This window comes from Pinus tabuliformis, chromosome 4_1, assembly GCF_031772625.1.
Source record: "Pinus tabuliformis cultivar Carrire ecotype Pingquan chromosome 4_1, CPIR1, whole genome shotgun sequence".
NCBI classification, from domain to species: domain Eukaryota; kingdom Viridiplantae; phylum Streptophyta; class Pinopsida; order Pinales; family Pinaceae; genus Pinus; species Pinus tabuliformis.
The window spans coordinates 335,337,232-335,351,027 of record NC_142303.1 but is presented as its reverse complement, the minus strand read 5'-3'; positions in this window follow the sequence as shown (position 1 = coordinate 335,351,027).

Sequence of the window (13,796 nt, the reverse complement as noted above, 5' to 3'; positions counted from 1 at the left end):
AATCCTAACTCAATATCTTTGTTTACATCTAAGGATTTCATCTTAAATATGCAATCTAGGGTTCGTGACAAAAACCCTAGCACAGATAGATCTAAAATTCAAGGGTGTGAAAGATGTAACCCTTATTGATTATGGACCTAACTAGGTTTAGGTTTTGGATATCTAAAGCATGATTATTTTGATGACATGTTAACCCTATTTTGATAAATCCAACTCCATGCTCCTATGTATTTGTACTTGGTTGTACTTTTTATTGAATATTTGTTGGTACATAATCTTCAAGACATTCACCTACTTGTTGATGGTGCTGGACCCACCAACATTCAGGGGATCTCCCGGGCCTAAAGTCCCAACTAGAACTCACATTGTTTGGTGTAGGAGTCCCATTCGGTATGATGGCTCGGTTTCCATTATCTTAAATGTTTGCCTAAGCTCTTTCTTGTCAGCACATGAGAGAGGTCTCCTTTGTCTTCGAACAATGAGGTTTGCATTCCTGGTGAGTGCTAGTGTTACTTGTGCCAAGATTCTTTCACCACAAAGGGAGAGGGTGGATGTGAGTCTCTAGTCGAAAGTGAAGAGTCCCAACTCTGTCAGAGACATACAACACAACAGGACATGTGCAACTTCTGGAGGAGTATTCCACACAAATGCGACAGTCACAAACACACAATGAGCCGATAGCACGTACAACACCTAGTGGAGTAGTCCACACAAGTGAGATGATCGTTATAACAAGTTTATGGGAAAGGTTCTGCCTAGTGTCCAGTGAGGTAGCCCACACATAAAAGACATTGTTAACATATTATACAACACACTTTCATAATCATAGGTATTAGAACAACTGAAATAGTTCAACTGTCTTAACACAGGTTAAAGCAACATGCATTACAAGTGTTCAAAGAATAGTCTTACAAACAATTACAATACATGTGTGAAAATGTGCTAGCCTGTTAACAGAATTTTGAATTAAGTGAAAGTTCCAAGACACATTGGTACACCAATACATCACTAACCTTGTAAGCGGGGCGTTGGAGCCACTGCTCGCTCCTCAAAGAAAATATTACAGACTCTCAAGGCTATGTGGGAGGAGCCAAGGTAAGTCTTTTGCATGTCCAAATGAGGAGTATTTATAGCCAAGGGTAAAACTGGCCCTTATGACTATTCGACTTCCATCATGACTATTTGACTTTCATGACTTTTTAGATTACATGACTCTTCAAAGTACACGTGGGACTCTTGATCTTCCACATTACATTACATTGATTTACAACAGTATGTCTCATAGTAGTGATGTGGCTGACATGACTTATGACATTACTCGACATGACAGTGCTAGTATGCTCATGCTGTTGGTGGTGTCCATGTCGAGCTACAGTGTTGTTGAGTGATGGATGTCCTCTTGATGTATCATAACTTCACCTCCACATTTCAAGGTGTCTAGAGTCTTTGATGGTCTTGGTGTTCGCTTGATGTTGCATGTGCGCATTGCTCCTTTGCTTGTAATTTGGCATGCTTCACATGTTCATCCATTCACAAAAAAATCTCCTTACATGCATCGTATGTTCGCAAGAAAATCTCCTCGCATGCATCGTTCATTTGTGAGAAAATCTCCTCACATGCATTGTCCATTCGCAAAAAAATATCCTCGCATGCATCGTCCATTCGCACAAAAATCTCCTCGCATGAATCGTCCGTGCGCGAGAAAATCTCCTCACATGCATTGTTCATTTGTCCATTTGCAAACAAATATCCTTGCATGTGCTCTCCTTATTCATCATGTCCATCATCGTGTCCTGTCTTATCCATGTACCTGTATTTGAAAGCACTCATGACAAGACGACATCAAATCCATAAACCTCCTAGTCTACCATGATGCATTTTCGTTCGCTTTTGGATGTAGGTGATTGGGAGAGAGGACAAGGCTACGAAACTGCATAAGGTAGATTTCAAGCTGGGATGCAAGCTCCAAGCACTTCCAGTGAAGATTACGTAGAAGTCACTGGGAGATTGAGATGGGAAATCCAGATCAGGAGTGAATGTTTGCAGGATATCGCTCGATTGGCAGGCATATCTGTGCAAATTTTTGGAGGAAGAAGTGCAGGTAGTATAGGGGCTTGGTAGCAAAAAATACGCAATTCCTCCGGGGAGCTAGTAGTGATCTACAAGAGGCTTGCTGGGAAAAAATGCACATTTTTTCAGGGGAGCTGACAGCGGGTTGTAGGAGTGATGTTGTTGAAAACTATGCAATTGCTGGGAGGCTGGCCTGCTGGACACCCCATCGCAATTTTTGAGCTAAGCAGGATGTTGGGCTACTATACATCCCATCGCAATTTTTGGGCTAAGCGGGATGCTGAGCTGTTGGTCAACTTCTCATGAAAACTGCATAGTTTTCTGAGTGAACAGCTTGTTGGTTGACTGGGTGGTTAGTTGGAAAAACTACGCAATTTTTTGAGGGAAGTAGGGACAGATACAAGGTGTATATCTGGCATGTCAATGCAGTTTCTTTAGTTAGCGAAGTGGGCAAGGTCTTCAGCTTTTACGCAAATTTTTAGGGGAGTGAATTCCAGGGTCACTGCCTGGTCAAACTCTCTAGTTGACCAACTAGAGGGTTGGTTGATTTGCTTGCAGGCATCATAGATTGAGATGGTTTGCTGAGAAACTTCTACGTTGTTCTAGGTGACAGTCGGTTGAGTCAATTCCAGGATTGTCCAGTGTAGGTTGCCTGGTTGACAACTCCAAGCTCTGAACAATTCCGAGCAGCAGTACATGTTCATTGAGTGTTGAAACTACGCAATGCATCTCAATGATGGTTCGGTTGTTGTAGGGTGATCTGGTCGTAAAAAATTCTACAAAAATGGCTAAGTGTGTGAGTGAGTGAACTTGTGCATGTGTGACCTTGCAAACACACACTCAACATGACTTGATGATGCTTGCAAGTGTGAAAATTTTTTACATAGTAAATACAACTTGTACACGCGATGCAAGGACCTTGTGCATGACTAGAGCATGTGTTGTTGAGAAAAGTATCTATTCAGAACGCCCCTATCCCACTCTAAGGTGTGACAGTGCCTTAGCAAAAAACAAGGAAAACTATTTTCGTATTCTTCTTTATGAAATGTAAACGAAGAGGAAGGATGTAACTAACCTGTGTCTTTCGCTAGTTTATTGATCCGATCGCTCTCCTCTTTGTTTGCTTCCTGCTGCCTGCTCCCTTACTGGCCCAGCTTCACCAAGTTCCTGCAAGATCACAGAAGAGGAAACTACACAAAAGACATAGATTTACATTCATAAATAGCTTAGGATCAGATTAAGCTAAACATGCAAATATAACAAAACATCATTGATATACAAGCATATAGGAGAAACTCAAATAGTTTTATTGATATGATAAGAAAGTCCAAGAGGAGATACAACCAAGTGAGTCCCGATCCAGCATCTACCTCCCAGCAAAGGAATCCCTTCCTCACCTCCAACAAAGCATAAATCACCCAATGCACTAATCTCAATCTCAAACCAACAGCAATTCTCTGCAAAGTACAAAATTCCAGCCTCTGGATCTCTGGGATGAGGGATCCATATATAGATGTAAGCAGAGAGGATAAGTCAGCTTATGTTTTGACTTGTGGCTTCTCTCTATCAGTTCTTGCTTCCACTTGGAGGCTGAGAGCCTCTTACTCATCCTTGGTCGAACTCAGTGAGGCAAGTGTCATTGAGGAAGATTCTGGAAGCTTCCATTGTCTGTACACCTCGTAGAATGACACTGCCATTTGGAATTTCTCGCTCAGCGCACCCTGGTAGTGTAATTAGGTGCGTTGCAATGCCCCTAGATAGTGTACTGGGGTGCTTTGCAACGCAGGCAGCTAGTGGAGCATCTGAATTGATCCTGAATTGATTGATTCTGAGTAGTTTTTGGTGGAGAACTTCTGGGAGAAGCTGTCATTGGTTGACCTTGTTCCTTTAGGGGTAGGAACAACACTTTTAGGGACTTTGGATCCCTTGGATTATGGACATTTCATGCTCAAAGCTATAAGGCACAAAAATGTCTATAACAGTTGCCCCCTAAAGTATGAGGCCGTTTATCGGGTGAAATGCTTTATTAGGAGGATCCGAAGTTCTTTCAATGCTGGGAGGAGACCTGTAATAAGATACAATACAATACATTATTTTCATACTGTTTTCATGATCTAGCTGAGGTGGGCATTCCCATGCTCAGCTTTATAAATTCATTTTTATGTACATAGGACAGACAATCGTCTGATGGTAGACTGATGATCTTGATGAAATCATCATCCTTTTGGTAGGATGATTATCTATGCTGCAATGCTGTACATGTCAATGTCTTTATTTTTCCTGAATATATATCGCAGACCGGATGGATGAAACTAGATCCGGGGTCTTCAATCTCGTCCGATCTTCACTCTAAGTACAAGTCGATCCATGTGAGAAATGTTTTGAAGTCGAACATGGAAAGACATCGCTTGATTACCAGTCAATGATGTAAACTGTTAACAAGCGTGAGAGGAATCACCGATAATGATAATGACCCTCAAGGTACTGCAGTACAATTCATGTGGTGTGAATAAAGGACTTGGCGTCGAACACCACGCAAAATCTTTTGGTCGAAGGTCATTGATGTATACCTGTTGCCGGAAGTGAGAAACTTGCCATTGAGGCATGCAAGCTTCAAAGTACTAAAGGGGTGTTCCTAGATCAACTTCTTGGATAATGAGCTGATGTCGACAAGAAGTGATCCGTCAAAGGAGGGCCTTGATGTATCCTACATCAATGAGACAGAACGGAGCAAATTATTTTGATGGACGTGAAAACGATCTGATGATATATGGTTCAGGGTGGCGGTCATGAAAGAATGAAGTATAATGTATGGTAGTGGATGGGACAAGGGTGACTTCTCTGGATGACTTCTCTTGAATATATCGGCGACACTTGTATGATGGATTGGTAGCATTTACCCCAAAGGTGGATGGTATGGTGAGACCATGGTGATGTGACCGGTGAATGAAACAACCCAACCCGACTCAGGCACAGAGTGGAAGTGTCATGTTCAAGAGTGACTTGCTACCAATAAAGGTTCTTTGAGTTTCTTCCCAACTTTTCCCCAGTCATTGCTGACCAGTACCTCTTTATTTTTGTCAAGCTTGAGGAGGATAACATATGCTTGTTCTATAATTTGCCCTTCGGGCAAACCCATCGCTATGTTTTAACGAGCCTAGCGATAGTGAAACTCGTTCTCGTCTAAAGACAAGTTTGTCGCTATTAATGTTTTTAATGAGTTTAACGACAAAGATAACTCAGTCCTTTTCATTTTTAGAGAGTCTGAAAAAGAACGTAAAGGTAACTCCGGAATTCCTTTTTCGTCATCTAATCCCTTAAGTCCGAAAAAGTATAAAACAATACAGAAGGGATGAATTTTCGATAGTTTTAACGAACCAAACAATACAAGCGCTCGATCTTTTTGTGCAATAATCCCTCAGGTCCAAAAATATTAAAATCTAGAGGAGGGATAGCACTTCCTGTCGCTTTAACGAGCTGGAAGGCCAAAACTCGGTAATCTTTTCATATTTTACGAGTCAGATGAAAAGAGCTTAAAGAAGACTCGTCTTTTGAGGAACGAGTGATAAGACGGGAAGCAGCTGATTCCAGGTAAGGGTTGGAATTTTCCAAGCACGGAAGTGTCACAAGGATGGCTAGTGAAATCACTCTTCGCAGCTGTTCCTCAAAATGGGTAAACAATCAAATGGAGGTGAATGATCGGCCAATGGAAAAGTGGAGGTGACGGTGCAAACATGACCAAGGCTTTAATGGCTGATAATGTTACATTCACGGTGGTTATTTACCGGAGGGTAGTTCATTTTTTAACGAGCTTAAACGCGGATTGAAAAACTTGCTCGGTCTTATGTTTATTTTTTAACGAGCATGAACTATGTGCTAAAACTGCTCGATAATCCAGTCATATGATAAGAATGTCTCATATAAGATGCCATTTTTTATGGAGCTTGCGCCTTACAAAGCTTTGCCCCGCATCCTTTCGTTATGCAAGTTCAGAAATGACTAATCCTATGAGTTTAAAGGGTTAGCCTACAGGTTTAAAGGGAGGACCTAAAAATTTAAAAAAATAAATAGCCGCCCCTTGCTTGCACTCCAAAAGGTTTGCATGCCCCCAGGTATAAAATACGATTTCAAGGTTACCCCTCAATTTGCAGATAAAACATTTGTTCTACCAGGAAAGGCCTACCTCTTTCAGGTTATCCAAAGATTGTCTCATTTGCGCAGCAAACAAAACACTTCTTTGGCGATGTCTACCGAGATAAACAAAGGTAAGCGGTGCCGACCCAGCTTACATAACTTTGACAAAAGAATCTTATTCTAGAATAACCCTCTTCCAGCATGGGCGGGGTACAGACTAGTCATATTCTCCCACGGAAACCTACCCTATACCCAAAGTTTTCCTGCCGAAGCAGACCAGGACGCATGCCCCCTGGGTTCCAGTCATATCCCTCCGAATTACTCGCGCTCATCGGGAGGACGGACCGTGGGTTGAGACATTTCTTGCATGAAGAGACCATTTAGGGATGGTATATGACTATTTGTGATGCGTGATCCAGGAAATGAAAGTTGGTCCACGAGCTTGACCACTCTTCCTTCGTGCGGAAAACACATTACTCTAAAGAGTGAGGAGACGATGGCTCCCATGCAATATATATAGTCTCATCCAAGGAGTAGGTTATAATCCAAGGGTCCTTGAACGACCATCACGTTCATTTGAACGGTCTTCCCTTTCAATGTTATGGGCACATTGGGGAGGATCCCTAAAGGTCGACTGGTTCCTTTATCAAAGCCTGTCAGATTTCTCATCTCAGGCAAAAGCAATGGCGAACCAAGCGCTTTCCAAGCAATAGAGGAAAGGATACTCACAGATGCCTCCTCATCAATGATGGTACCAGCCATGACCATTCTGTATATTTGGACGATAATTCTGAATGGTATGCTTGCTGGTAAACGAGGTCTGCCTAGTTGATTCCAGTCGAAGGAGACAACTAGGTTGCTTGGAGGTGGGACCAAGTAGACGGCCGGGTACGGCTCTGACGAACTTCCTTCCTGCGGTAAAGGAATGGGTAGATTGCCCCCTTGTTCATCGGAGTCAGTGTTGATGAAGAGAATTTGGACGGTGTCATCCTTGTTCTCTTCAATGACTGTATCATTCGAAGATAAAACCTCTGAAGGCAAGACCGGGTCAACTGCCGCCTCGACCTTTTGACTTTTGTCTGGTATGGATTCAGATGGTTCATCCTCAATGATAGATGCTTCAGCTGACCACCTGAGCGGGCCAGCTGGATTCTCAACTAACGAAGGACTCGGTAAGAGTTTATTATATCCAGGAGGAAGTCGTAACGGTGAAACCGGACGATCATCCAAAACTCTTTTAGCTTCGTCTAAGAAGGGACAATGGTGGAGGGCATGATCGCCTTCGCATAGTCTACAGGGAAATCTAGCTTTCCCTTTTTGTCCTGGAACTTCACTTTCGCTAGTTGACAGTGTGCTTTCAACATGGCCATCAGAGGTTGACAACATCGGATTGTGCAAACGGGGATACCAGTCCCTTAGTATCCGAGGGATGCAAGGACAATCTCTGTGAAAGTGGTCTCCCTTGCAGATGACACATGGCAATTTAGGCCTGGTCAGTGCTGTGTGTGGATTTTCATTAGATGACACTTCTTTTCCCTTATTTGCCTTTGGCTCCTTCTTCTTTTTCTCTTTCTTCTTCTTTTCATTCTTCTCCTTAGGAACTTGGTTTTTAGCTTTACCAGTCCCGTCACGCGAAGAGGAAGGAAGAGAAGAAGAATTAGAGGAAGTAGAAGGTTGATGGGAAATTCTGGACTCGTCTAACTGCTGATTCGACTATTCAGGAATAGTGGTGTTCTGAACGACATTGGTTGAGAAGAGCCAGACCGGCAAGCCAATTGTCAGTCCTGGAAGCGACAATGTGGCCATATGGGGCACACCAACATCTCCCCAAGAGGAGAAGGGACTAGGATTTCCACCAAGGGGAATTCCTTGGTTGGTAGGCTCCATTTTCTCAACCTAAAGATCAACGCAGGAAAAAAGGGTATGAATATTCCGTTTAAAATAAATTTTAACGACGCTTGGACACAACTTGCTTTTTCAATTTTAAAGAGTCGAGAAAAGCAAAAGATGACTCTAGTCGCCTTCGATGTTTTAACGAGCCCAAAGTGACAAATGCTCGGATGGACTTTTTCCGTTATAGAGTCTGAAAAAGGCCAAAAGGAACTGCTCTGGAGATCTAGGTAGAGGGTGTGCCAAACCAATCGCAAAACCATAGAATACTTTTTAGGGTACGGGCGGTCAATCTTCCCGAATGCTGTGTTCAGTGCATTGCAATCAGTAGGGCGGCCAACACGGTTTCCTATGGATAAAGGTTTGATGCCTATAGGGGTCTCCCAATATATACTCGACGGTACGTGGGAGCACAATTCGTACTGGAACTTATCGTCTCTCAGGAGGAATCACCCAACCATCAGTGAGGCCAACAGTTACCAGGTTTTATGACGCCGGAACACATCTCTAGCCTAGACCTCTATGTTGTGCGTTAAGTTACAAAGCGTTGTTAAGTTCATTCAATTTATTTTAGGTTGATCTTTCTTAGAAGTTTTCCTTTTTGGATCACCACGAGATGTAGATACAATTCCTAAATGCAGTCTAAAGATGATAAGCAAGCTTTTATCTCTTTTCAACAATGAAAATCCTAGCTACAAGGGGAAAAGAAAGACACAATCTTTTCTCAAAGAGCATAGAGCACACTGTAAATGCACTTTTCCTAAATCAAATCATGCAAACTGTCAAAATGCAAATGCACATATGCATGTATTTGTTTTCACTTTCTTAATATTGATGCCTAAAAAGAAAGTTGTTGTACAAATTTGAATTCGATTTCAAGTGAAAAACACAAACAAGCTTCTTTTTCGAAATCAACAAAGTAGAGACGATTACGACACTTTATGATTTTGAAATAAACACTTGTTTCGACACTAGAAATTCATAAATTCAAACCAAAAGACAAAAGTAAAAGTGTAATCAACTGTCAACAGCAAACAAACTCACTCCTAAGATCAAAACGACACTTACGACAGGTCTAGATCTAAGGGCGACAGTATGACTAGTTTACTTTTGTAATGGGAAACTGCAAATGATGTAACAAATACACAAAAACAAATACAGTTTCTTTTATACAACTGAGGCGGAATTAAGGCAAAGAAAAGGGGTTTTCAGATAGGTACACATACTGATAACAGGCTGCAAAAATCAGAGATAAAACTGAACAAAATGAAGCAAAGAACCACAGCTACATAGGGCAAAGGCTGATCAACGCACCTGTTGCACAGAGAAACTGAATTGCAGCATAGGTAGCCCTCTCGGGACCTACGTTGAAATGCAGAACCTCTTCACAGAGCCTGCGCTGAAGCAGAAACGAGAATTGTCTCTGGGTTCTGGGTCACGGTTTGCAGTTTAATCTACGGTTTTTGGCCGGATAAAAGCTATCAATAAGGTACAATTAGAGGGATGATTTAAAGGAGGACTAAGAGCTATCACAAAGGGTCATTAGAGCATTTGTGGATCAGCTGTTTAGATCATAAACAGGCCCAGTGAATGGACTAGAGTAGCAGATCTCTACTTTGCATTTGTAAATGGCAAATGCAGTTCGATTCGCCACTCCTAAGTTTATGAGAAGAACAACAATAGAAACACAAATAAACTAACTAGATATGCTCCCCAGCGGAGTCGCCAATTTGTTGTTGAGAAAAGTATCTATTCAGAACGCCCCTATCCCACTCTAAGGTGTGACAGTGCCTTAGCAACAAACAAGGAAAACTATTTTCGTATTCTTCTTTATGAAATGTAAACGAAGAGGAAGGATGTAACTAACCTGTGTCTTTCGCTAGTTTATTGATCCGATCGCTCTCCTCTTTGTTTACTTCCTACTGCCTACTCCCTTACTGGCCCAGCTTCACCAAGTTCCTGCAAGATCACAGAAGAGGAAACTACACAAAAGACATAGATTTACATTCATAAATAGCTTATGATCAGATTAAGCTAAACATGCAAATATAACAAAACATCATTGACATACAAGCATATAGGAGAAACTCAAATAGTTTTATTGATATGATAAGAAAGTCCAAGAGGAGATACAACCAAGTGAGTCCCGATCCAGCATCTACCTCCCAGCAAAGGAATCCCTTCCTCACCTCCAACAAAGCATAAATCACCCAATGCACTAATCTCAATCTCAAACCAACAACAATTCTCTGCAAAGTACAAAATTCCAGCCTCTGGATCTCTGGGATGAGGGATCCATATATAGATGTAAGCAGAGAGGATGAGTCAGCTTATGTTTTGACTTGTGGCTTCTCTCTGTCAGTTCTTGCTTCCACTTGGAGGCTGAGAGCCTCTTACTCATCCTTGGTCAAACTCAGTGAGGCAAGTGTCATTGAGGAAGATTCTGGAAGCTTCCATTGTCTGTACACCTCGCGGAATGACACTGCCATTTGGCATTTCTCGCTCAGCGCACCCTGGTAGTGTATTTAGGTGCGTTGCAACGCCCCTAGCTAGTGTACTGGGGTGCTTTGCAACGCAGGCAGCTAGTGGAGCATCTGAATTGATCCTAAATTGACTGATTCTGAGTAGTTTTTGGTGGAGAACTTCTGGGAGAAGCTGTCATTGGTTGACCTTGTTCCTTTAGGGGCAGGAACAACACTTTTAGGGACTTTGGATCCCTTTGATTATGGACATTTCATGCTCAAAGCTGTAAGGCACAAAAATGTCTATAACAGCATGGCTGCAAGCATGACTTTGTGACCAACATGCAAGAAGTTGTCCTTTGAATGGTCAAGCAAGGAGGGTGCAAAGAGTCAACACAAGTTCATGGGGTGAGCCTGAGTGCTTGCAAACATCAAGTTGAAACCCAAGGGAGGCTCTAAAATTGGATGTAGCCCAAAATTTTGGAGGGTGTTGTAGTCGCTACAACACTTGATGACACACTGGTTGAATTCCAGCTTCTCTGTTAGGGTCCATCGACAGCATAGGGCCTTGGTATTTTAGGGAGTATTGAATCGATGTGAGGGTTACTTTGACCTCCCTATTTAGCCCATAGATAGACATGGTTCACATTTCGCCAACTGAGTCGAACACAACAACAAGTTTCAGCTTGATCACAGTGTTTTGAAATTGGGAAGGTGTTGAAGCCCCGAAAATCGGGTCGACAACAAGGGGGATACCCACCCGGTCCGGACCTTGGTTGGCAGCTCCTTATCTGTTTGGTATAGCGGGTCCGACTGGGGATAATGGGACCAGTTTCCCAATCTAAGGGTGTATGTGTGTGTGTGCAGAGTTGGAGATTGTTGATCTAAGAATACTTAAAGCTAATTTAATTCAAACTTTTAAACTAACTCTATGCTATTGTAATCTAATTAGAAACAACACATCTAATCTACGCTAACCCGGGTGTATTTCTTCTATTATGCGATCTAAAGAGATTTCAAACAATAACTGGTAATAAAGATCATTCAGCTATCATAATAATAGAAATAATTTAAGATAAACCACTTTGCATAAAAAGTTAGGCAAAACAGTTGTGAACAGCATATCGCATAGTAAGTTATTCATATATCAGACATAAATAAATGGCTCCACCATACAGAAGTGCCAAATGGTAACTCATACATTCATGCAGTAACATATAAACAACTGAAAACTGTACATCACTTTAAGAATATAAGCAGAAATGGCCAAGAGATAAAAGTACCATTTATGACTGGTTCCACTCATAAGCTTCAAGCAAAAACGATTTATCTCTACTTGTTCTAACATCTACTAAGAGTACAAAAGTGCAACATCAGTAGCAGACATCAAATGCAAACATTAATAAATCTTGATCCATCCATTCATCAAAACCTCCTCTGAGGGTGCAAAAGTGCATGTTCCGAGGACAAGTTTTTGACAAATTTCTGGACCCTTCTCTAAATGCATGAGAAGGGTTAAAATACTACTTCCTAATTCTAATAATAGTTTATTTACAAAATTTAGGATGCGGTTTTCAAATGACCGTCCTTTTTCTAATCTAATTTTAAAGAAAAAACAACATTCTAAAATAAGGCTACTTCTGAATTTGGTCTTTAAAGCTGCAAGTGTTCATCATGGGCTTGACGAGAGTCGGCTGGCTGACTTCTACGCTAAGCTGGGCTGCGAAAACAGAATCTATGAGAGTTGGAACTACTTTTTCGGCCGCGTTTATGATGCATTTCACAGTCATCCATTGACTATGCGGCTTGACCAAGTATGCCTAGTAACACTCCCAATTTAACCTGTTTAATGTCTGGATCGCTTTTCCCTTTTCCTATGCCTTCTGCTTCCCGTCATAGTTTATTTGGTAGGTACCCCGGGGTGGTCTCTTCAATTAAATTGGCCCTGTGTAAATTCTCATTTACACAGTCGATAAGAATGCTTGCTTGCGTGGCCGCTGTCTCCGCTACTTGTTCCGCCTGCCTGATTTGGTCATCCCATTTATTAAAGAGCAATTCTTTATGATTCTCGTTTATTCTGGGTGCACTTGCTCTTTTCCCTTCATCTTCATTTTGCCAAGCTAAGTATTCTGTCACTCTGATCATAGTCACTCCGCAAGTCTACCACTTGATTGGTGATTTTATCGCTCAGCTCGCAATAGTGACTCCACTGTGATATCTTACGTCCCAACTCTTCCTGTTGCTGCAGTAGTTGCTCATTTAAGCCAATAGATTCTGAAATAAATTCCGCGAGCTTAGGCTCATCTTTATGCATTTCTTGTAAAATTTTCAATTGTTTTACTTTCTCGTCTAGACTTCTTTGATAGCCTATCTGCATCTGCTGAAAGTCTTCCTGCAACTTCTCGAGCTGTTTGGAAGCTTCAATATTAGCATTGGCTTGTTGCAATTGTCGTTGTAGTAGCTGTATTTGATCTTCTTGTTCTTTCAACAGTTGCTGAACTTTCGATGCCTTGTCAATAGTTGCAGAAGCATATGCTCCTGCGATCTGAGACAACTTAGTGAGATTTTCAGTTGGGTTATTGTTGGGGTCTTTCCATAAGACGTCCAAATGTTCAGCATCTTGTGACAGTGTATTTTCTAGTTTTCTTTTCTTCCTCTGTCTCCTTACAACTGCTTTATGTTGGCGACTATAGAATACGTCCAGTGGGGGAATTTCTTCTACATTAAGTAGAAGCTCAGAAGGTGGAGTGATAGGAATGTGCTCCGTTTCTGTGACAGTGCTGACTATGGTCGAAACCACTTCTTGCGCTACCTGTGTATTGTTCACAGGTGTTCTTGGGGCTTGCCCTTCAAGATTGATCAGCTCATTGAAGGTTTCCCATTCTTTGTCCAGTTCTGTTGTGACGGGTGGCACTTCAATGTCAAGAGGGGGGACATCTATTGGCGGGGAGGCGATAACCTGTTGTTGCGACATTGCACTTGACTGAGCAGTATCCTTAGCTGTTTCTTCATTCTTCCCTTGGTCGCTTCCAGACCCTTTATAATGTTCAGGCACTCCTTGCGCAGTGTTAGATTTAGATCTGGAATTGCTAGAGTTTCCACTGAGGCTAACGCTTGGAGTTGGTTCTCTGGCAGGCAGTCGCAGCTTCTCTAGAGGAACTGTTATAGCTCCAAATCTCACTCTTATGGTTTGTGATGTTGCACTCATGGCCTAGGGCAACCCCTCCTTCCAGACCTGGT